This window comes from Elaeis guineensis, chromosome 1, assembly GCF_000442705.2.
Source record: "Elaeis guineensis isolate ETL-2024a chromosome 1, EG11, whole genome shotgun sequence".
Taxonomy (NCBI): Eukaryota; Viridiplantae; Streptophyta; class Magnoliopsida; order Arecales; family Arecaceae; genus Elaeis; species Elaeis guineensis.
The window spans coordinates 31,675,269-31,698,144 of NC_025993.2; the positions used below are offsets into that span (position 1 = coordinate 31,675,269).

At 37.6% G+C, this 22,876-nt stretch overlaps 1 non-coding gene across 1 annotated transcript; it reads left to right on the forward strand.

Moving 5' to 3' along the window:
- Window positions 1-19,624: 19,624 nt before the first annotated feature.
- Window positions 19,625-19,731, forward strand: LOC140854906 (small nucleolar RNA R71). The gene has a single exon (XR_012138000.1). It is a non-coding gene; the product is annotated as a small nucleolar RNA R71 (small nucleolar RNA).
- The last annotated feature ends 3,145 nt before the right edge of the window (window positions 19,732-22,876 follow it).

Genomic DNA, 22,876 nt, shown 5'->3' on the forward strand with positions numbered 1-22,876 from the left:
TAACAACTGCTATACCTGTAGAATTGTCCACTTACTGGAGAGCATCTGATGGGGAACCGTCCAATGCTTAAGTTAGTTAAGGGATTGAACAAAGTTGAGAAAAGGAACTGATGGAGAAAATGAAAGAGTATAGCATTTGCTTTATAAGAAAAAGCTTACCTCTTGTTCTCCTTCTTATCTCTATTTATATAGAGGAAAGCTTCTCTTACTGTTACTTGTAGATTTAGGCACCTTTGCTTTGAGTTACAGAATTGGTAGAGGTACTGGTGGGTAGTTAATACACCCACGATCATATAGTTACAGATAATTAATTTAGAGTAGTTAATATACCTTTCATATGCCATAACTGTATCTATGACTTCTGGTATTCTGAGTCATTAGTTATGGTTAGTGTGGCCAGTAGATTGGTAAAATATCGAGCCCTTGGTCATTATGTTATCAATATTTTTGTTGGCTCATATTTTTCCTAATCGATTACATAAGGTAGCTTTCAATTACCTTCTTATGCTCAAGTCGTCGGTGTAATCCTGCAAATCCTTCATAGTTAAAGAATGCTCGTCAGATTATCTCGAGAACTCTTTCTAGGATCCATCTGAGGTCGACAAGCTTAGCAGACACCCCAATAGTTATCCCCCACTCTCGAACATGAGATGATTTTGTCATCTCGGATGGAGTATCACAATTATGACTTTGACCTTGATTTTCGATATGAATCCTGATGAGTTATCTTTTGCACCACTATGCAGTTATTGCCATCTTGAAAAAAAGAAAATGTTGCTTCATAAGTCGCACGACAATCATCATGGATGATGGATACGAGGTGACATATCATAATTATTTTGAATGATTTAGTGATCTTTTCGATTGTTCTCAAGCTAATTGCAACATGCCGATGTTAGGATGAAATTAGCCCTGAGGTATCCCTCATGGATTTACCCTACATGGCATCATCATAAGATGGGTGCGGTGAAGAGTCATGGATATTTGTAGTGTGGATGCATGCCATGTGTCGACATCGGTGGAGAAAAAGGAAGTCGGGTTCTTAATCACAACCACTGGAGTAGTGTATATATAGCTGCTTTCTCCCCTTTTCATCTAGGGTTTTCTTCTCTCCCATTTTTTTTTCTTCCTCATTGCTTTTCTTGCTCCAATCGAAAGAACATTTCTTTTTCATATTCTGTTCCTTCCGATCCCATCACTCTTCTTCATTTTTTCTAGTCATTTTTGCAACTCTCAAAGGGTATTTCTTTCTTCTCCCTTTTCTTTTACTACTTTTATAAAATTTTTGACATTTTCTTTAAATCTTCTCCATCTTTCTATTCCATTTGCACTTTCTACTCTTCATCCCTTTGTTTTTGATGTCAAATCCTGGAGATGAGTTCGGAGATGAGAGCCACTTGAGGGATCAAGCCTCTCAGTCTTTAGTTCCTTGAGAGATGCCAGAGGACATTCCTCAGTCATCAATCGAAGTGGACTCTTCATCCCATCCAGGGCATTCCTCGATCTGAGGATCGAAAAGTTCAATCTTCGAGCATTTCTCTGGTCTGGGGCACAAAGAGTCCATACTGATTGAAGCTGATTTGGGGCAACTCCGGGGTCAATATTATTTTTCGAGTTGGTATTAGTCCTAAATCCAGAAGGTCGGATGACCCTTCCTCAAGAGGATCGCATCGGTATTTATGAAGAGTTTCTTCGATCTAAGCTTTATTTACTTTCTCACCCATTTATTTACAATATTTTTGACCTTTATCGGATCATTCTCACTTGACTTTTCCGAATTCGATCCGAATACTTTGTTTCTTCATTGTTCTTTATAATATTCTCTATATTAGTTTGAGACCGTCTCTTTTCCATACCCTTTTTTCTCAAAAAATATCCTCGGGAGAGTGGTTGGTGGTACTTCAGCCCCCAAATTCATCATCAATTTATTCCTTGACTTCCTTCAATCCATGTGTGGAAGAATAGATTTTTCTTATTTCAATTGAACACCCTTAGGGCTTTAGTTGGATTTGAGCTGACCCCAGTTGATCTTCGAAGAAAAATAATAAGATCCTTAATGAGGACCAAGAAGATTTTTGCACACTGCTCGATGTCAAGTTGCCTCCCCAGCATCAATTGTTAACCGAGCAAAATTTGTATGATACTAAAGTGAGTCCGATTAACTCCTTAATTTTAATTCTTTTGCAATTATTGTATCTGTTCTCTTGTGTTTTCCGACTAACTTATTTTTGCTCGGCCTGCAGTCATGAAGCCTACCACTGAGATAATTAGGAAGATGGCAAGGAAGAGGTCATGATTTTCACAAGGAGATACTTCTCGGAGGACCTCAACTTCAAAAAAGTAGCTGGCGAAATCTAGCTCTCATAAGCAAAGAGTAATGCCTGAACCAACGATGATTTTACTACATATCCTGTAGTCTGGTCTTCAAGTTCTATCTTAGTGGAAGTCGAGGATGACCTCGTGGTCATCAAGGCCACACTGATCATAGCAGCCACTCTTGTACCTATGGAACCATAGTCATCCCGAACTCTTTCTCTACCTCTCCGACATTCATCCATGCTAGAATCTTTTGTTGCCACTACTAGTCAATCATTGGGTGCTATTCGAGGAAGGACTCCACAACCCTCCTCTCATCCTGCTGACCACCCTTCCTCGACTTCACTTGAGGAAAGTTTTATTGCACTAGGGGATAAGAGTCCAAACTAGTAGCTCCGAACGCTACAACCATCAACTCGCTTAGGAGTTGATGAAGATGATTCTGCAACCAGCTGACTGGATGGAGAGAAAATCTCATCCATTGGATGAGATCATTTCTTCTTGCTACATGTTGCTTCTTAGGGTAACGCTTTTTATCTTTCTTTTTTTTCTCTGTTGCTCTAATGCATGATGTTACTATCTGCATGAGGGATTGGTCGGTTTTGGCTAACTTAGCTGCTTAATTGAAGAGAGGGCCTAGGCCACTAAAGCTTGAGCTGAAGTCACTGAAGAACTCCTCAATGGCCACTGAGGAGCAAGAGAGGAAGAATATAGAAGAGGTTGCTCAACTTAAGGCTGTGCTTGAGACAGCTCGGGAGGAGTTGGTTGCACTTGAAGCACAAGTTGCGAAAGAGAAGAAGATGACTGCTTCTTGCAAGGAGATCATTGCTAAGTTCAAAAAGGTGCTCAACCTTTGCAAGCCAGCTCTAACGACCTTGAAAGAAAAGTGAGTCACCACAGAGAAAGTTGTCAAAGCTACTGAAGAAAAAGCAGCGACTGTTGAGGCCTCGGCTCGGGATTTTGCTGCTTGGGCAATTATTGATTTCAAAAAGTCACAAGATTTTACCGAGGCAATCACTAAGGGATCGACAAAGGCATATCAATTGGGCTTTGAAGATTGTAAAGCTCCGATAGCCCAGCTGTATCTTGAAGTCAATTTGAGCAAGATGAGTACCACAAAGGAAGTTGAAAAGGGTCCAACATCCACTACTACTGAGCCAGACGCTGTTCCCAAGAAAAATATTGAGCCTTCTTCCTCTACTGCTTTCGAGGCCAGACTTAGATTAGTAGTTCTTCTTTTGTTGTTCTTTTTTACCTTTTTATTTTTGACATCATTTTGAGCTTGTAAGAACAACTTTCTTTAGTAATAAAAAATTTTTTCTCTTTATTTTAAGAAGTCGTTAACCATGAGACTCCTAAATGAGCTAGAGTCATTACTTTTCGGAGCATCTAAGCTTGTAGTTGGATAAATGTCAAGAATGAAATTTTTCATGAAAAGTTGAAGTATCAAGATTGCATTTGTACTTCTATTTGTCAATAAACTCTGTAGTCAGGAACATTCCGATTATATTGCCAAATACACTCTCTCTTTTCCTTTTTCTCTTTCTTTTTTTCTTTTCATGGTCGGATGTCTGTCGATATAGCATGGTCAGGTCCTATCTAACCAATTTAATCAAGTGTTAACTGACTATTAGATATATATTTATTTTACTATGGTCGGATATTAGCCAACCCATTTAATCGACATACGATCGAGCATTGTAGACCACAATTATAATATCTTCTCAAAGTAAATGTCACTTTTTATTGAGTAAAGCTATCCACAAGTGTATCAAAAAGTACTTTTAAATAATTGATACAAAGAAAAGACTTACTGATAATACATCCAAAGATTTTTGGAGTTTCGAGTTCATAGTATTTACGAACTGTCAAGATTTTTGATTCTGTAAGCTCTTGGTCGAAGTACATCCTTTATTCTATAAGAACCCTCCCAATTTAGGGATAATTTTTCTTGTTCAGTTGGCTTTGATACTTCAACCCATCTTAAGATGAGGTCTCGTGGTTGGAAAAATGTTGGTTTAACCTGAGCATTGTGATAATGCGATACTCATTATCGAAACAATGCCATCTTTATTTGAGCTTGCCTCCATGTTTTTTCATCAAGATGAGGTTGGCACATCGACGATCTAAGTTTCTTGATTCATCATATTGCTCAATCCTTGTTGTTGGTAAACCAATCTTGATCAGGATCACAATCTCAGTTCCAAATTGTTGCCCAGCTATGCAACCCAAGAGGGGGGGGGGTGAATTGGGTTTCTAAAAATTTTAAGCTTAACTTATGACTTGTGAGAAATGTTTGACAAAGCTTAATAGATAGAGTGAGTAGAATTAATTCAAGGCTAATAGCAAGAGCAAGAATGCAAGAGAATAATGAAGAGATAAAGAAGAGCAATTAGACACACACCGAACAAAAGGATTTATAGTGGTTCGGTGCCAACCTTGCACCTACGTCCACTCCCCAAGCTCCTACTTGGGAATTTCAATCCACTAATCTTGTATTCAACCCAAATACAAACGTCGAAAACTCCGACTCTAGCTATCCCAAGCTAGACCACTTATTTCACGGGTACAAGCCAATCCAATACACTCCGATTCTAGGTTCGGATCAACCTTCCCTTGTTTTGGAACCCCTCCAAAACAAAAATAATCACTCAAACCGAGTATAATAATTTATAGCACAAATAAGTACAAAGAAAGCTCCTTCAATGAGCGAATACACTTTACTTAAGAGAAGAAGACCCTTTTGGATTTTCTCAAGGTGGATGGAGACTTGAATGTGCACTTGAGGAGTTGGTGAGCTTGGATTAAAGGCTTCTTGAAAGCTTTGAATGAGCTCTTGCTTAGGGCTGAAAAGTTTGCTTGAAATCCTTTTTTCAAAATCTCTCTACTTGAATGCTCTTCTTGATTCCCACCTTTTTGTCCCTTTTATAGCTTTAAGAAATAGAGAAAATCATTCTAGACTGGAAAAAGAGCCGTTAGACTGCATTAAATGAGTATTAAAAGTATCTAAAATGGGTTAAAAACTAATCGTTGCGGAAGAATCCCGTCACAGGGGTCGACTCATGAGTCGACTCATGCCTGGGGGTCGACTCATGGGTCGACCTCTATGAAAAATCATCACAGAAGTGATCGGGATCCATGGTTCTGTAAAACTGACAAAAAGACCCACAGAGGTCGACTCATGAGTCGACTCATGCTTTGGGGATCGACTCATGGGTCGACTCACAGGTATTGCCAAGTCTGTGCTGGCCAGGAATTTTAGCATGCCGGTCATCTCATGTGCCATGAGTCGACTCATGGGTCGACTCATGATTTTCAATCATGCATATCTTTCAAAATACAAGTTCAAAATCAATAAAATTTTCACCATTGGATCACAAATCTTTTGTTCTATCATTTGATACTATCAAATTAGGGTTTTGGTAAAATTATAATTTTGCCCCTGAAGAGCAAAAAGGCTTTTTCAAGTGAGAAATATTAGTACCCCTTCAACTGCTTTGTAATCATCAAAATCAATCTTAGGAGCAACAATCTCTCTCTTTTTGATGATGACAAAACACTTGAACAAAAGCATTTATATGAATCAATGATCATGAATTTCAAAAGAATGAAATGCATTATAGGTAGTTTAAAGATAAATAGGAAATTTACTACCAACTTATAAGTGCATTTGCTTGAAAAGAAGATTGATTCTTTTGGCATGTGAAATATGTGCCCATTAGCATAAATGATTTGCCCATTGCTTAATGATTTGAAAATTTGCTCATTTGATTATGTGATTTTGGTATCAGAGTAGAAAATTTATTTTTGTTATCAGAGCAAAGCAGATTTTACATTAGGATTTGAAAATTGCGTGTTTGAAAATATCTCATTTGCTCATTTGCTTGTTTTTCAAATTTCTTGAAAAATTCGCTCATTCTCATTTGATTATTTAGTTTTAGTATCAGAGCATGTTTAACAATTAAGTGTATCAATGCATGCCTAAGAATTACTTTTTAAAGCATGTTAGAGCATGTCAAATTTTAAAATGTATCAAAGCATGTCTAATTTTAAAGCATATCAGAGCATGTCTAAGAAGTAATTTTAAAGGTTGCTCATTTGCTTTGCTTAGTAATTCATTCATTTTGTTAGCAATCTTGTTAATTTCTCTCAATTCACTCATTTTATTGTTAAGTTTTGTATTTATCTTCCTTTTGATACTTTTGCTTAGCAATTTACTCATTGTATTTTTAAGTCATTTAATAATCTTGCTTTTGATATTTTTTTTTAATTTTTTCCTTTTTTGACATCATCAACATTGTTAACTCCCCCTCTTTTTTTAAATAGATTTTCTCTTTAGTGTTTCTTCAAACTTTTTGTGCTAATCATTAATGTTTGCTCCCCCTGAATACAGCAATCATTAAACAAAAAGTGCCATTGATACCATACATTAAAAGTCAAAGAGTAGATATATAATCAAAAGATGATTGATTCCATTACAAAGAGTAGATATATAATAAAAAGATGATTGATACCATAGCTGTTCCAATACACATTTCATAATATAAAAGTCAACCAGTTAATATCATTACATGGCCCAAAAGATAGATCCTAGAAAGAACAACAGACATGACTAATCAACAAGGATCTAGTAGAACACATGAGTCTATGGATCAGAATCGGATGTATCAGAGATGGGGTGGGGAGATGATGGATCACGACCAAGAGCTCGTCCTCTACCCCGTCTACCTCTACCACGAGTGGAGGTGCTGGCACGAGTAGGTGGGTGAGATGATCCTGAAGGCTGAGAACGTTCAGAGGCCAAAGACTGGACTGCAAGAGAGAGCCTGATGGAATCAAGAACGTTCAGAGCTCTCGAAACAGTCTGAAGTAGTGCAGTGAACTGTGTAGAAGCACGCTCACTAGAGCCTCTGATTTCTCTCCTCAAGAAATCATAACCACCCTCCAATACACCTCTGAGTCTGTCAGCCTCCGCAGTTAGGTCTGTGACCTCAATAGTGCACTCCTGTGGCTGAGGATGGGCCAAAGCTAAGACTTGCCCCTGCAAGTCAAGTACTCTCTCAGTCAGTCTCAAAATGCAATCCTCGAGCTGCTGAATCCAAACAGACTGATCTGAGATCATCTGAAATACAGTGAAGATATGGGGGATCAAGGTCTGATCAGATGCATCTAATGATGTGGATCCCGGTGCAAACGCAGAAGTGCTCCACTGACGAGAAAGCAAGGAAGCCACACGCTGAGAAATCTGCTCAATCTGATCATCAGCCAATCTGAACTCTGAAGGAGGTGCTCTACTGTCTGGCTGCTGAACTGGTGTGTACCTCTTAGTGGACTCTGAAGGGCCAGCCTCTGGATCTGAAACAAACTGGATATCTGGGGATGCTGTCCTGAAGTCATAGAGAGGTGATGAGGGACCTTCTTCCTCAGCTCTGTCCTCAACTCTATCCTCAGCTCTCTCCTCAGCTCTTTCTTCTGTACCCTTGATCCAACCACCATCAATTCTAGTGAATCCCATGCGGTGCAGAGTGTGTTGGTTGATGGTGTCAGCGTGAGAAAGCTTAGCAGATGCCTCCCCCTCAAAACTGACTCCAAACCTCCTGAAAACCAGTGTGAGGGCCATACCAAAAGGCAGATGTGCCTTGGATCTATTCAGTGTTTCTCTCATGGCCTCAATCATTAAAGTAGAGAGGTTTAAGGGGTTTGGGTGATCACATGAAATATTATACATATGTCTCGGCCAGAAAGGAGGTCATGCCTACCACTCCTTAGGAAGAAAAGCTTTGTCACTAATTGATGTAGAATTCTCATTTCAATTGACAAGATCTTGGCTTCTAATTTATTTAGACTTCCCGAGTAGGTTCCTCCTAAAATTACATTGATCCCCTCTTCCTTCACTGGGAGTTCCATGTATGAATATCCCTCACAGAGCAAATGTAGAATCTCTCCCAAAATGATAGGATCTAAGCAGATATCAATTCCCTTAACAGTAAAAGTTACTGTTCCATTGCCATATTGCAGATTCAGATAAAACTCTCTAACCAAGTCTACATATGTAACTTCCTTGAGAGAACAGTAAAATCTCCAATCTTGGTTTTTGATCTTTGACCCAAAGGAGAAACCTTCTTTTTCAAAGAATCTGAAGTCCACATTCTTGCCGGTTTCTACCTTTCTGTCAGAGAGAGAAATTTTGCTAGGGCTAAGAGGAGACTGAGAGGGACCTGGTGCAGACGCTGAAGCTGGAATGAGAGCAGAGGAGGTCTGAGAAGCTTGTCTTTTTCTGCGGATGCTTTCTTCCAGCTCACGGACTGATTTCCTTCTTTGAGGGAGTTTCATCTTTGGGGCCATTCTCACCACAAGAGCAAGCAAGGAGACTCGGAAGATCAAATGGGTGATGAGAAGGGGGGTTATTAGAAGATGGAAAGGGATTTTATCGGAGAGAAATCACGATTTTGAGAAGAATGGTGGAAGCTAGGGTATGCTCCAACCGCTTCAATCAAGGGAGGAAGATGCGAGAAGCTCCTTTCCCAAGGGGTGATTTGAGGTGGAGAGGTGAAGGGAGAATGATCTTGGGCTAAATCCTAGGTTTTGGAGAGAACGAAGATGAGGACGACGAGTCTTGGAGGGAGGAAGATGAAGAAGAAGGAGGGGTCGGCTCATGAACGGGCTTTAAGTTAAAAAGAAAAGAACCCGTGGGAAGTTGGCCAAGAATTTCAAGTGTGCCATTGGGTCGACCCTAGGGGGTCGACTCATGATTCACAAAATTTCAGAAAAAATATGAATAAATTTTGAAAAAATTTAAAATTTTGAGAGAAGAAATTTTGCTCAATGACAAGTTGTGAGAATGATAATCTTGAGCTTTTAGGTCCAAGAGAGATGATGAAAATTGAGCTCAAAGAAATTTTGACATCGATTCCTTGAAATTGGAGAAACATTTAGACAAAAGGATCAAGAATTCCTAGATTTCTCCTAATTTCACAGAATCTATCCTCACTAAGGGCCTTTGTAAAGATATCAGCTAATTGATTTTCAGTGCAAACATATTCAAGAATTATATCTTTATTTTGAACATGTTCTCTTATAAAATGATGTCTTATTTCAATATGTTTAGACCTTGAATGTTAAATTGGATTTTTAGTTAGATTTATGGCACTAGTGTTGTCACATCTTATGGGTGTTTCATTAAGTTTGATACCAAAGTCTTCGAGTTGTTGCTTAATCCACAAGATTTGAGCATAACAACTTCCGGCTGCAATGTATTCGGCCTCAGCCGTAGACAGTGCTACCGAATTTTATTTCTTGCTAAACCAGGAGATTAGGTTAACTTCAAGAAATTGGCAAGTTCCACTAGTACTCTTTCTGTCTAATCTACATCCAGCAAAATCAGCATCTGAATATCCTAATAAATCAATTAGTGAGTCTTTGGATACCATAATCCTAGAGTTTGAGTACCATTTAAATATCTAAGGATTCTTTTAACAGCATTCAAGTGAGATTCTTTAGGATTAGATTGAAATCTAGCACATAAACAAACACTAAACATGATATCAGGCCTACTTGCAGATAAATATAATAGAGAGCCAATCATACCTCTATAGTATTTTAAGTCTACGCATTTACCTTCTTCATCCTTGTCAAGCTTACATGAGGGGCTCATGGGTGTGCCAACTGCTTTGGAGTTCTCCATTCCAAATCTTTTGAGTAATTTCTTGGTGTACTTGCTTTGGGTGATGGAGATTCCTTCTTTTGTTTGTTTGATTTGGAGTCCGAGGAAGAAAGTAAGTTCTCCCATCATGCTCATCTCGAACTCCCCCTGCATAAGCTTAGCAAAGTCTTGACAAAGAGATTCATTAGTAGACCCAAAAATTATGTCATCAACATAAATTTGTATAACTAACATATCATTTTGATTTCTTTTAATAAAGAGGATTGTGTCTACATTACCTCTTGAAAAATTATTATTTAGTAAAAATTTGCTTAGCCTATCATACCAAGCCCTAGGTGCTTGTTTTAATCCATATAAAGTTTTATTTAATTTAAAAACATGATTAGGAAAAGCATGATTTTCAAAACCTGGAGGTTGTTCTACATAGACTTCTTCAGCAATATATCCATTCAAAAATACACTTTTGACATCCATTTGAAATAATTCAAATTTCATAAAGCAAGCATATGCAAGTAGAAGTCTAATGGCCTCTAATCTAGCAACAGGTGCAAAGGTCTCATCAAAATCAATTCTTTCTTCTTGATTATAACCTTTGGCAACCAATCTTGCTTTATTTCTTATACATTTTTATGTTCATCTAATTTGTTCCTAAAGACCCATTTTGTGCCAATTATTGAATAATTTTTAGGTCTTGATACTAAAGTCCATACATTATTTCTTTCAAATTGATTAAGTTCCTCTTGCATTGCATTAATCCAATTATAATCATTTTCAACTTTTTTAATAGTTTTTGGTTCAAGATGAGATACAAAAGCATAATGATTAAATACATCTCTAAGTGAAGAACGAGTTTTTATCCCATGCATAGGATCACCAATAATTAGCTCCTTAGGGTGATTGTGAACATACCTCCATTCTTTGGGTAGGTCATTTGTACCTTGAGGTTGTTCTTGATGTTCTTCATCTCCCTCATCCTGTTTGTCTTCATGTTCCTCATCCTCTTGAATTGTTGAATCTTTCAGAGTGATCTCCTTCATTCCTTCTATAAGAGGATCTGCATCATCAACACCTTCATTCTTCCTTGAAGGAAGATCGTTAGATTCATCAAAGACAACATGTATGGACTCCTCTACTACTAAAGTTCTTTTGTTAAAAACTCTAAAAGCTTTACTAGTGGAGGAGTAACCAAGAAAGATTGCTTCATCCGATTTTGCATCAAATTTTTCAAGTCTTTCTTTACCATTATTTAACACAAAACATCGGCAACCAAAAATATGAAAATAAGCAATATTAGGTTTTTTTTCTTTCCAAAGCTCATAGGGGATTTTCTTTAAAATTTGTCTAATCAAAGCACAATTTAAAATGTAACATGTTGTGTTGATTGCTTCTGCCCAAAAATATCTTGGAAGGTTGCTTTCACAAAGCATGGTACGGACCATTTCTTCTAAGGTTCTGTTTTTCCTTTCTACTACCCCATTTTGTTGGGGTGTCCTAGGAGCAGAGAAGTTATGGCCAATTCCCTTTTCATCAAAAAAGTTTTCAAAGTCTTGATTTTCAAATTCAGTTCCATGATTGCTTCGAATATTTTGAATTGAAAATCCTTTCTCATTAGTGACTTTTCGGTAAAATTTAGTGAAAACATGAAAAGTTTCATCTTTGTGTGCTAAAAAGAAAACCCAAGTAAAACGAGAGTAATCATCTATAATTACAAAACCATATTGTTTTCCTCCTAGACTAGTGGTTCTAGTAGGTCCAAATAAGTCCATATGCAAAAGCTCTAAAGGTCTAGAGGTTGAAACAATATTTTTGGATTTAAATGAAACTCTTGTTTGTTTACCTAGTTGGCATGCATCATAAATTTTATCCTTTTCAAAATTTAGTTTTGGAAAATCAGGAACTAATTCTTTCTTAATTAATTTTGAAAGAGAATGCATGCTAATGTGTGCAAGTCTACGATGCCAAAGCTAACTAGTCTCATTAATTTTAGCATTTAAGGATACTAGGCATTGCATGTTTATTTTGGCTAAATCATTTAAATCTACCATATAAACATTACCATGTCTATGTCCAATAAATTTAATGCCATCATTAATAGGACTAGTTACAATGCACACAGACGATTCAAAAACAACTTTATATTCTTTATCACAAAATTGACTAATGCTTAGTAAATTGTGCTTTAAACCATCTACTAATAAAATATTTTCAATGTATTTGGAGGGAGTGATACCAATGTTACCTATACCGATGATCTTTCCTTTACCATTGTCTCCAAAGGTGACCATCCCTCCATCCTTAGCATCAAGCGTGATGAATTGGGATTCATCACCAGTCATGTGTCTCGAGCATCTACTGTCAAGATACCATTTTCTGTTTCCTCCTTGGGATGCTAGACACACCTGCAAGCAAAAGTCAAGTTTTTGTTTTAGGTACCCAAGCTTTCTTGGGTCCTTTTTGGTTAGTCATAATGGTTCCTTTTGAAACCCATATTTTCTTTACAGTTGAGTTTGCAGACTTATTAGAGAAGCAAGTGTATGACTTATGTCCTACTGATGTGCAAATCTTAAAATTTGTAAATAAAACCGCAAGCGCACGGTGTGCAGAGTAGCACGACCAGTGAGTACGGGTCGATCCCACAGAGACTTGGTTTTTAAAATAATTTTCAAATCTATGCTCAAGCGAGCTTTAACAAAAATCGAAAGTCGAAAGTTGTTTGCTAAAGACAATAAGACTAAGGATCTAGGGTTTTTTGAATCCACTAGATCTAGATTAGGGAATTCTACCTAGAATTTTTCTTATTGATCCTAACGACTACTCCTCTTGTCTTTCCCAAGCATAGATTATGAAGGGACTAAGGCCCAACAATAATCCATCAAGATTCTTTACAGGGGAGTAGTAACTAGGATCCCTTAGGGTTTTCTCCTCCTATGCACTGAATCAAGCATGAACTATGAAGGGACTCTGACCCAACTGTAGTTCATCAAAAATTCTTGGCAAAAGAGGAAGAAAAAGAAACCCTAAGAAAAAGAAAGAACTCTATGTAAAATCCCTACTCATGATCTAGCTTCATCGCAAACCCTAGAAGGGATGCTTAGCTAGACATGATCTAAATCTACTTGCAAAATTTAAATGCAGAAAAATAAACTACCCTAATTTCATAAATTAAACTATCCTAATTGCATAAATTTAAACTGCATAATTTAAACTAACCTAATTGCATAAAATTAAATTGCATAAATTAAACTATCCTAATTGCATGAAAAATAAATTGCATAATGTAAAGAGATGAAATTGCATAAAAATAAGATTTTATATATAAAAAAAAAATTATTACAAAAACCTCAAAGCTCGAGGCTTGAAAAGAGAGCTAAAAACCCCACTATCTAGGGTTACAAGCTTGATCTCCAGGAAGAATCCATAAAACAAGGGCCTTTGGGGGCTTTTTATAGGCATTTGGGGGTTATAAGGTTTTCAAAACTTCCGATGTGGGACTAAGAGGTTTTAGGAGGTTTATGGTGCGCCGATGGGTCCATGATCCATGCGCCTGTTGCTGTGGACCAGGCGGCTAACCAGATCACCAAATCAGTTGATTTTTGACCAATTTTGATCTGATTTGACTCGGGTTTGACCCAATTGAGTCTTCTTTCTTCATTCTTCAATTCCTGGGTCAATTTAACTCCGTTTTGCATAAAATTTGCGCCGTTGGAATCCTCTTTCCTTGTTCTTTCTATTGATGATCTCTTCTTCTGCAAAATATAATAACAAGTATCAATTTCTTAATAAAGTTAGATAATTTAGATATTAATTGATACTTTTTATGTCAATTTGTGACATAAATCACACCCCACAACTTAATCATTGCTAGTCCCTTAGCAATGTACCAAAATAAGTTCATATTCCAAAATGATCCTTCCTTTGCAAATTAATTTAAGATCGAAATTCAAGAAATTTTCTAGTATTACTAAGTAATGAGCTTCGAATTAGAATCAGTAGTCAGTCTACTTAGAAGCTTTCTTAGAGTACACTTAAAGTTTTATAGCACTTATGTGAGTGATAACTAACTTAGTATTTCAGTATTAACTTGTACAGGCCAATTGTATCATTTTTCATAACTTAGTTCGATTAATTTTTTATACACCCCAGATTAAACAAAGAACTAAGGTAGCTTTCACACTGTTTTTTTTTTTTTTTTTTTTTTTTTTTTTTTTTTTTGCTGAGCATCCTGGCCTTCCCACCACCGTTTGACGCGAATCTCAACACTTGACTTAGGTGAAGAGACCCGGTTACTAGGCTTAGGGCAATCCACATTTACTCTGTGTTTTGCATTTTATTTCAGGCAGGTAGCTCTTTTCTTAAATTCAAATTTCTTCAATTGGGGTGTAGAGAAAATTATCTAATTTAAATAATACTCAAATCCTTAATTGGCCTTACAATTAACACCTACTTTACCTTGTTAGTGTGCATGTGCAATTGGAAGTGCTAATAGTCTTTAAATGACCTAAGCCACCAAGAGTCTAACCAGCTAATCTTCTCCGTGACTCACTACATTAGCAAATACTTTCTAACTTACTCTTATTTTTTTTATAGATTAATTTATTTCATATATATATATATATATATATATTTATTATTTTTATTTTTATTTTTTTTTACATAATATATTAAATGCAAGAAATAACTCATAGTGGAAGGAAAAGGAAATGATAACACCTGATTTTGTTCAAGCTCTCCCCTCAACTTGACCGACATTGTCCCCAATGGAGTTTATCTAATTTATTTGTCCTAAGCAAACTGAAAACAAAGAAAGCATTAGAAATTAAATAAGCTGGGTTGCCTCCCAGAAGCGCTAAGTTTTATGTCTTCAGCCAGACCAAACCTCGAAGCAACTTAATCAGAATAAGTTGGTTCATAAAGAACCATGGCATCTTCAACAGTCTTGACAGGTAATTCCAAGAATGGTTTTAATCGTTGACCATTAACTTTAAAGATAACACCATTACTTGGGTTTTCAATCTCAACAGCCCCGTGTGAAAAAACTTCCTTTACTAAAAATGGTCCTGTCCATCTAGACCTAAGCTTTCCTGGAAACAGATGTAATCTAGAGTTATATAAGAGCACCTTTTGTCCGATATTGAAAGTTTTTCTTATAATTGATTGATCATGAAATGCTTTGGTTCGTTCCTTGTATATCCTTGCATTTTCATAGGCTTCATTTCTAAGTTCTTCTAATTCATTCAATTGAAGCTTCCTATGGTTTCCAGCATCGTTCAAATTTGTATTTAGTTGTTTGATGGCCCACATGGCTTTGTGTTCTATCTCAATAGGCAAGTGACATGGTTTACCAAACACAATCCTATAAGGAGACATTCCTAGATTGGTCTTGAAAGCGGTTCGGTATGCCCAAAGTGCATCAATTAATTTTAAAGATCAATCCTTTCTATTGGCATTAACAGTTTTTTCCAGGATCTGTTTGATTTGTCGGTTTGACACTTCAACTTGCCCACTAGTTTGAGGATGATATGGTGTGGCCAATTTGTGGGTGACATTATACTTTTTCATCAATGTTGCAAAAGGTCGGTTACAAAAATGGGTTCCCCGATCACTAATGATTGCCCTAGGAATACCGAAACGGGAGAGAATATTTTCTTTAAGAAACTTAATGACCATTTTGCTATCGGGTGTTCTACATGCAATTGCTTCTACCCATTTTGAAACATAATCAACTGCTACTAGAATATATTCATTTCCAAAGGAATTTGGAAATGGTCCCATGAAATCGATCCCCCAAACATCAAAAACTTCAACTACCAAGATTGGGTTGAGTGGCATCATGTGTCGCTTGGTGATTCGGCCCATTTTCTGACATTGAGCACAATTTTTACAATATTCGTGAGCATCCTTAAACAAATTGGGCCAATAAAAACCACATTGGAGAACCTTAGCAGCAGTTTTCTTAGACGCGAAGTGACCCCCACATGCTTGATCATGACAAAAAGATAAAATATTCATAACTTCGTTATCTGGGATACACCTTCTAATAATTTGATCAGGACATTGTTTAAAAAGATAAGGATCATCCCAAATGAAATACTTCACTTGGGCAAAGAATTTATATTTATCCTGCTTAGTCCAATGAGAAGGTATCTTGCCTATGGCTAAATAATTTACAATATCAGCAAACCAAGGTTCAGTAGACAAAGACATGAGTTGCTCATCTGGGAAAGATTCATTGATGGGTGGTTCACTAGATGGTGCAACTGGAATTCGGGACAAATGATCTGCTACAACGTTCTCAGTGCCTTTCTTGTCCCTAATTTATAGGTCAAATTCTTGAAGGAGCAAAATCCATCTGATTAAACGTGCCTTGGCATCCTTCTTTGCTAGGAGATGTCTAATGGCTGAGTGATCGGTGTAAACAATGGTGTGGGTCCCAACCAAATAAGATCTAAATTTCTCTAAAGCAAAGACAACGGCAAGGAACTCCTTCTCAGTTGTGGTGTAGTTAAGCTGCGCATCATTTAAGGTTTTACTTGCATAATATATCACTCTAGGCAGCTTATTTATTCGTTGACCTAAGATTGCGTCCACAACATGATCGGACGCATCACACATTAATTCAAATGGTTCAGACCAGACAGGAGGATGAATGATTGGAGCTGATACAAGTGCATTTTTTAGAAATTCAAAGGATTCCAAGCACTCATGAGTAAATTCAAATTTAGTATCCTTTGCCAAAAGATTAGTCAGTGGACGTGCTACTTTGCTAAAGTTGGCAATAAACCTTCTATAGAATCCAGCATGACCTAAAAATGAACGTATTTCTTTCACAATTTAGGTGGTGGAAGACTTGCAATTAGATCTATTTTGGCCTTGTCCACTTCAATCCCCTTTTTAGAAATGACATGGCCAAGAACTATTCCCTGTTTGACCATAAACTGACATTTTTCCCAGTTGAGAACTAGGTGCTTCTCCTTACATCGTTCTAGAACTAATTGCAGGTGATTCAGACACTCGGAGAAGGTTAGACCAAAAACAGAAAAGTCATCCATAAAAATTTCTAGAAATCGTTCTATCATATCTGAAAATATGCTGATCATGCATCTCTGAAAGGTTGCCGGTGCATTACATAATCCAAAGGGCATTCGTCTATAGGCAAAAGTACCAAATGGACAGGTGAATGTAGTCTTTTCTTGATCTTCAGCGGCTATGGGGATCTGGTTGTAACCGGAGTATCCATCAAGAAAACAGTAAAACTCTTATCCGGCTAGTCTTTCCAACATTTGATCAATAAATGGCAAAGGAAAGTGATCTTTCCTTGTCGCAGCATTCAACTTTCTATAGTCTATACAGACCCTCCATCCCGTTTGGGTCCTAGTTGGGATAAGTTCGTTTGCATCATTTTGGACCACTGTTACCCCAGATTTCTTGGGTACTACTTGAACTGGGCTTACCCAAGAGCTATCAGAAATAGGATAAATTATTCCACTATCTAGGAGTTTCAGAATCTCCTTTTTAACTACATCCTTCATAACTGGATTAAGCCTTCTTTGGGCTTCTCTTGTTGGTTTAGCCTCTTCCTCTAAGTATATTCTATGTTGAACTATAGAAGGGCTTATTCCTTTGATATCTGCTATGGTCCAACCTATTGCCTCTTGATTTGCTTTTAGAACTGACAATAACTCCTCATCTTGCTTGGGATCTAGGTCTGATGCAATAATTACAGGCAAAGTTTCTTTGGGTCCTAGATATGCATACTTGAGATGTTCTGGGAGGGGCTTCAGTTCTAAAATGGGTGCTTCCTCTATCGATGGTTTAGGTGATGAGTTCACCATCTCAATGATTGGTTCAGTAGGAAGTGTCGATTCCTGATTAATCTGATTTTCTTTAAGTATTTCATTGACATCCTCAGACTCATGGATTAACCAGGGGTTAGACTCTACGTCGACTTCATCATCACTAATGTCAATGGATTCATAAATACCATCTTGGACTACATTGACATCAGCATGAGAAGAGGATTCCTGTTCTAAGTTAAAAACATTAAGCTCAATGGTCATATTCCCAAAGGATAACTTCATTAGACCATTTCGACAATTGATTTCAGCATTGGCCGTAGCTAAGAATGGTCTTCCTAAAATGACAGGTATATGTCCTTTAGGATTCGCAACTGGCTCAGTCTCTAAAACAATAAAATCTACAGGAAAAATGAAATTTTCAACCTTTATCAGAACATCCTCGACCATTCCCTTAGGGATCCTGAGAGATCTATCGGCTAACTGTAATGTGATCCCAGTAGGTTGAAGTTTTTCTAATCCTAGTTGTTCATACACCGAATATGGAAGGATATTCACACTAGCTCCTAGATCTAGCAAGGCCTTTTTTATATTGGTTTCTCCAATAACACAAGAAATTGTTGGAGCTCCAGGGTCCTTATATTTAATTGGCACATGGCTAGATAGGTATGAACTGACACTTGCAGCCAAAAATGCTTTCTTTGGTACATTAGTGGTCCTTTTCCTAGTGCAGAGATCTTTTAAAAATTTGGCATAAGTTGGAACCTGATGGATTATATCTAAAAGAGGAATATTAACTTGGACTTGTTTAAATACCTCTAAAATTTTGTCTAAATGTTCAGATTTATTGGATTTCAGTCTGTTTGGAAAAGGAGCTCTAGGACTTTTAAGTACTGGACTAGGTGAATTTTCAGTTTCTGGTGCTTGAGGTTGAAAGGTAGTAGTTTTAGAAGGTGACTCGGCAGATGAGTCATCTATATCATCAAGTGCAACTACCTTATTGTCTATTTGTTTTCCTGATCTTAAGGTATGAATGGCATTTATACCATTAACTTGGTTTCCTTGTTGGGGTCGTGGACCATTTTGGTTCCTAGGATTTGGCTCATGTTGGCTAGGTAACCTACCATGTTCTCGTTCACTAATGGTCGAAGCCAGCTGACTTACTTGCATTTCCAGACGGGCTATAGCTTGGGTGTTATTATTTATGAGTTGACCCGTAGTTTGCATAAAGCTGGTATGTGTTTTCATCATGGCTTCTAGGCTTTTCTGTAAAGAGGTAATTTTTTTGTCATTATCATGGAAGCCTGGCGGGTTGTTCATCACTGGGTTGGACCTTAGATTTTGCTGATTGAAATTTGGATTACCTACATTAGGATTCTGGGACCATGAGAAATTCGGGTGATTCCTCCAACCTGGGTTATATGTGGGTGCATAAGGATTGTTCAATGGTCCTTGATAGGTGGCATTCACCTGTGCACACTCATTCGAGTAGGAACATTCTTCTAAGACATGGTTTGGTGCATTGCACCCTTTACACATGGGTGCAGATATTTGATTTACATTGGCTGGTCTCTGTAATTCTAAGGCTTCCAATCTACGTGTTAAGGTTGCAATCTTGGCCTCTGATGCTAAGGTTGGTTGAATTTGATGCATTCCTCCTCTTGAAGGTGTAGCTTTATCAGGTTCCCTAGTTGTTTCCCACTGTAAATTTTTCTCGGCTAGGTCTTCTAAGAATTGCCAAGCTTCAGTAGTTTCTTTGTCCATAAATTGGCCTTGGCACATGGACTCTAGCATGGTTCTTGAGTTTGAATCTAACCCCTCATAGATGATCTGGCATAGTCTCCAAGTTTCTATTCCATGGTGTGGGCATTGGGTCAAAAGATTCTTGAAACGATCAAAGTACTTCCAAAATGATTCACCAGCTAGTTGGTAAAATTGATTTATTTCATTCCTAATCCTAGCTGTTTTATGATGGGGGAAATACTTTTTTAAAAATATTCTCACAAAGCCCTCCCAGGTAGTGACAGAATAGTTTGGCAGACTATAAAGCCACTTCTTAGCATTGTCCTTAAGGGCAAAGTTGATTAATCTAAGTTTGACCTCATCCTCTGTTAATTGCAGTTTCATGGTTGCACATACCTCCTCAAATTCTCTAATAAATATATAAGCATCTTCTAATCCTGTGAATTTTGGAAGCATATTTATGATTTGAGGTTTGATTTCAAAATTGTTAGCTGTGGGTTGTGGCAACCTGATACAAGATGGTTGGATGGAGCCAACTGGATAACACAAATCCTTAAGGGTCATGGGTTGGATTGGTTCAGCCATTGGAACAACAGGAATTGACTCAATTCTAACTAGACGACCCGACACTCTTCTCCACACACGAGGTGTACGGTTCTCGATGTTTATACAATTTTTTTTTTTTTTTATAAAATTTTTATGTATAAGGAAAAGAAAGAAAAGAGAAAAAGTTCTAAAGAGAAGATCCTAAGGAGTCCTAAATCTAAAGAAAAGTAACCAAATTAATTTAAATTTTAAATTTTTTTTTTTTTTTTTCAAACAAGTGAATCAATAAATTAAACTCAATCTATCCTAGGGTTAACCTAAATCTAGACAGCTCCTAACTGTTCCAAGATGACCCTTCAAACCTTCCAAGTGGAGATTGATCAACTAGTTAGCCAGGTAAGTATAAGAGGTGGGAGGTTCACTCATCGTTGCCTTTCTAGACACCAAACGAGTTGGCCAGGCCAGCAATTGAATCAATTTAACAAACCACCCTCAGGGACTTGCCTAGATACCAACTAATCAAACAACTCAAACTTGGTAGAACTCTTAGGGTTCCTTGTCCTATTGAGCTCGAATTCCTTAAGGTTGACGTCTAATTGATTTTAAGATTAAAAGTCTAGGTAATGCAATATGATGGAGATGGTTTTTGGGCTAAGGAAGGGTAATGAAATCCCCACCTTATCTTGTTAATGGGTTGATGCCCTTAGATTAATTATGAAAATACAAATGCAAATAAACAAGATGACCAAGAATGTAAAAGATTTTAATTTAGAATTTTTTTTTTTTATCTTGATATTTTACTTCACGATTATGAAATGTCTTTTGTTTTGTTTTTTTTTTTTTTTTTTTTGATTAAGTAAATTCAAATTATTAGGTCTAAAGAAAAAGTAATTAACTAAAAATAATAAAAGAGAAATTAGAAGCGTACCTGAGTTTTTCAGCAATCACCAACTAAATATAGAAACCTAAAGAAAAAAAGAAAGAGAGTTATAACGCACGAAGAACAAATATTTGAAAACAATTTAAAACGCCAAATCCCCGGCAACGGCGCCAAAAACTTGATGTGCAAATCTTAAAATTTGTAAATAAAACCGCAAGCGCACGGTGTGCAGAGTAGCACGACCAGCGAGTACGGGTCGATCCCACAGAGACTTGGTTTTTAAAATGATTTTCAAATCTATGCTCAAGCGAGCTTTAACAAAAATCGAAAGTCGAAAGTTGTTTGCTAAAGACAATAAGACTAAGGATCTAGGGTTTTTTGAATTCACTAGATCTAGATTAGGGAATTCTACCTAGAATTTTTCTTATTGATCCTAACGACTACTCCTCTTGTCTTTCCCAAGCATAGATTATGAAGGGACTAAGGCCCAACGATAATCCATCAAGATTCTTTACAGGGGAGTAGTAACTAGGATCCCTTAGGGTTTTCTCCTCCTATGCACTGAATCAAGCATGAACTATGAAGGGACTCTGACCCAACTGTAGTTCATCAAAAATTCTTGGCAAAAGAGGAAGAAAAAGAAACCCTAAGAAAAAGAAAGAACTCTATGTAAAATCCCTACTCATGATCTAGCTTCATCGCAAACCCTAGAAGGGATGCTTAGCTAGACATGATCTAAATCTACTTGCAAAATTTAAATGCAGAAAAATAAACTACCCTAATTTCATAAATTAAACTATCCTAATTGCATAAATTTAAACTGCATAATTTAAACTAACCTAATTGCATAAAATTAAATTGCATAAATTAAACTATCCTAATTGCAAGAAAAATAAATTGCATAATGTAAAGAGATGAAATTGCATAAAAATAAGATTTTATATAAAAAAAAAATTTATTACAAAAACCTCAAAGCTCGAGGCTTGAAAAGAGAGATAAAAACCCCACTATCTAGGGTTACAAGCTTGATCTCAAGGAAGAATACATAAAACAAGGGCCTTTGGGGGCTTTTTATAGGCATTTAGGGGTTATAAGGTTTTCAAAATTTCCGATGTGGGACTAAGAGGTTTTAGGGGGTTTATGGTGCGCCGATGGGTCCATGGTCCATGCGCCTGTTGCTGTGGACCAGGCGGCTAATCAGATCACCAAATCAGTTGATTTTTGACCAATTTTGATCTGATTAGACTCGGGTTTGACCCAATTGAGTCTTCTTTCTTCATTCTTCAATTCCTGGGTCAATTTAACTCCGTTTTGCATAAAATTTGCGCCGTTGGAATCCTCTTTCCTTGTTCTTTCTATTGATGATCTCTTCTTCTGTAAAATATAATAACAAGTATCAATTTTTTAATAAAGTTAGATAATTTAGATATTAATTGATACTTTTTATGTCAATTTGTGACATAAATCACTGTGCTGCAATCAAAGTTAATGGTGAAGTCCGGCTCCCGTAGGAGTCCGGATGAAGCTTACTAGCAGCTGATATTGAGGTCGGGGCCCGGCTCCCGTAGGAGTCCGGGCGGAGCTACGCTGATGTCGGCGGTGGAGCCCGGCTCCCGTAGGAGCCCGGGCGGAGCTGTGCTGCTCGAAGTCGGCGGTGGAGCCCAGCTCCCGTAGGAGCCCGGGCGGAGCTGCGTTGCTGTCGACGGTGGAGCCCGACTCCCGTAGGAGTCCGGGCGGAGCTGCGCTTGCTGTCGGTGGTGGAGCCCGACTCCCGTAGGAGCCCGGGTGGAGCTGCGCTGCAATCAAAGTTAAGGGTGAAGTCCGGCTCCCGTAGGAGTCCGGACGAAGCTTACCAGCAGCTAAAACTGAGGGCGGAGCCCGGCTCCCGTAGGAGTCCGGGCGGAGCTGCGCTGCTGTCGGCGGTGGAGCCCGGCT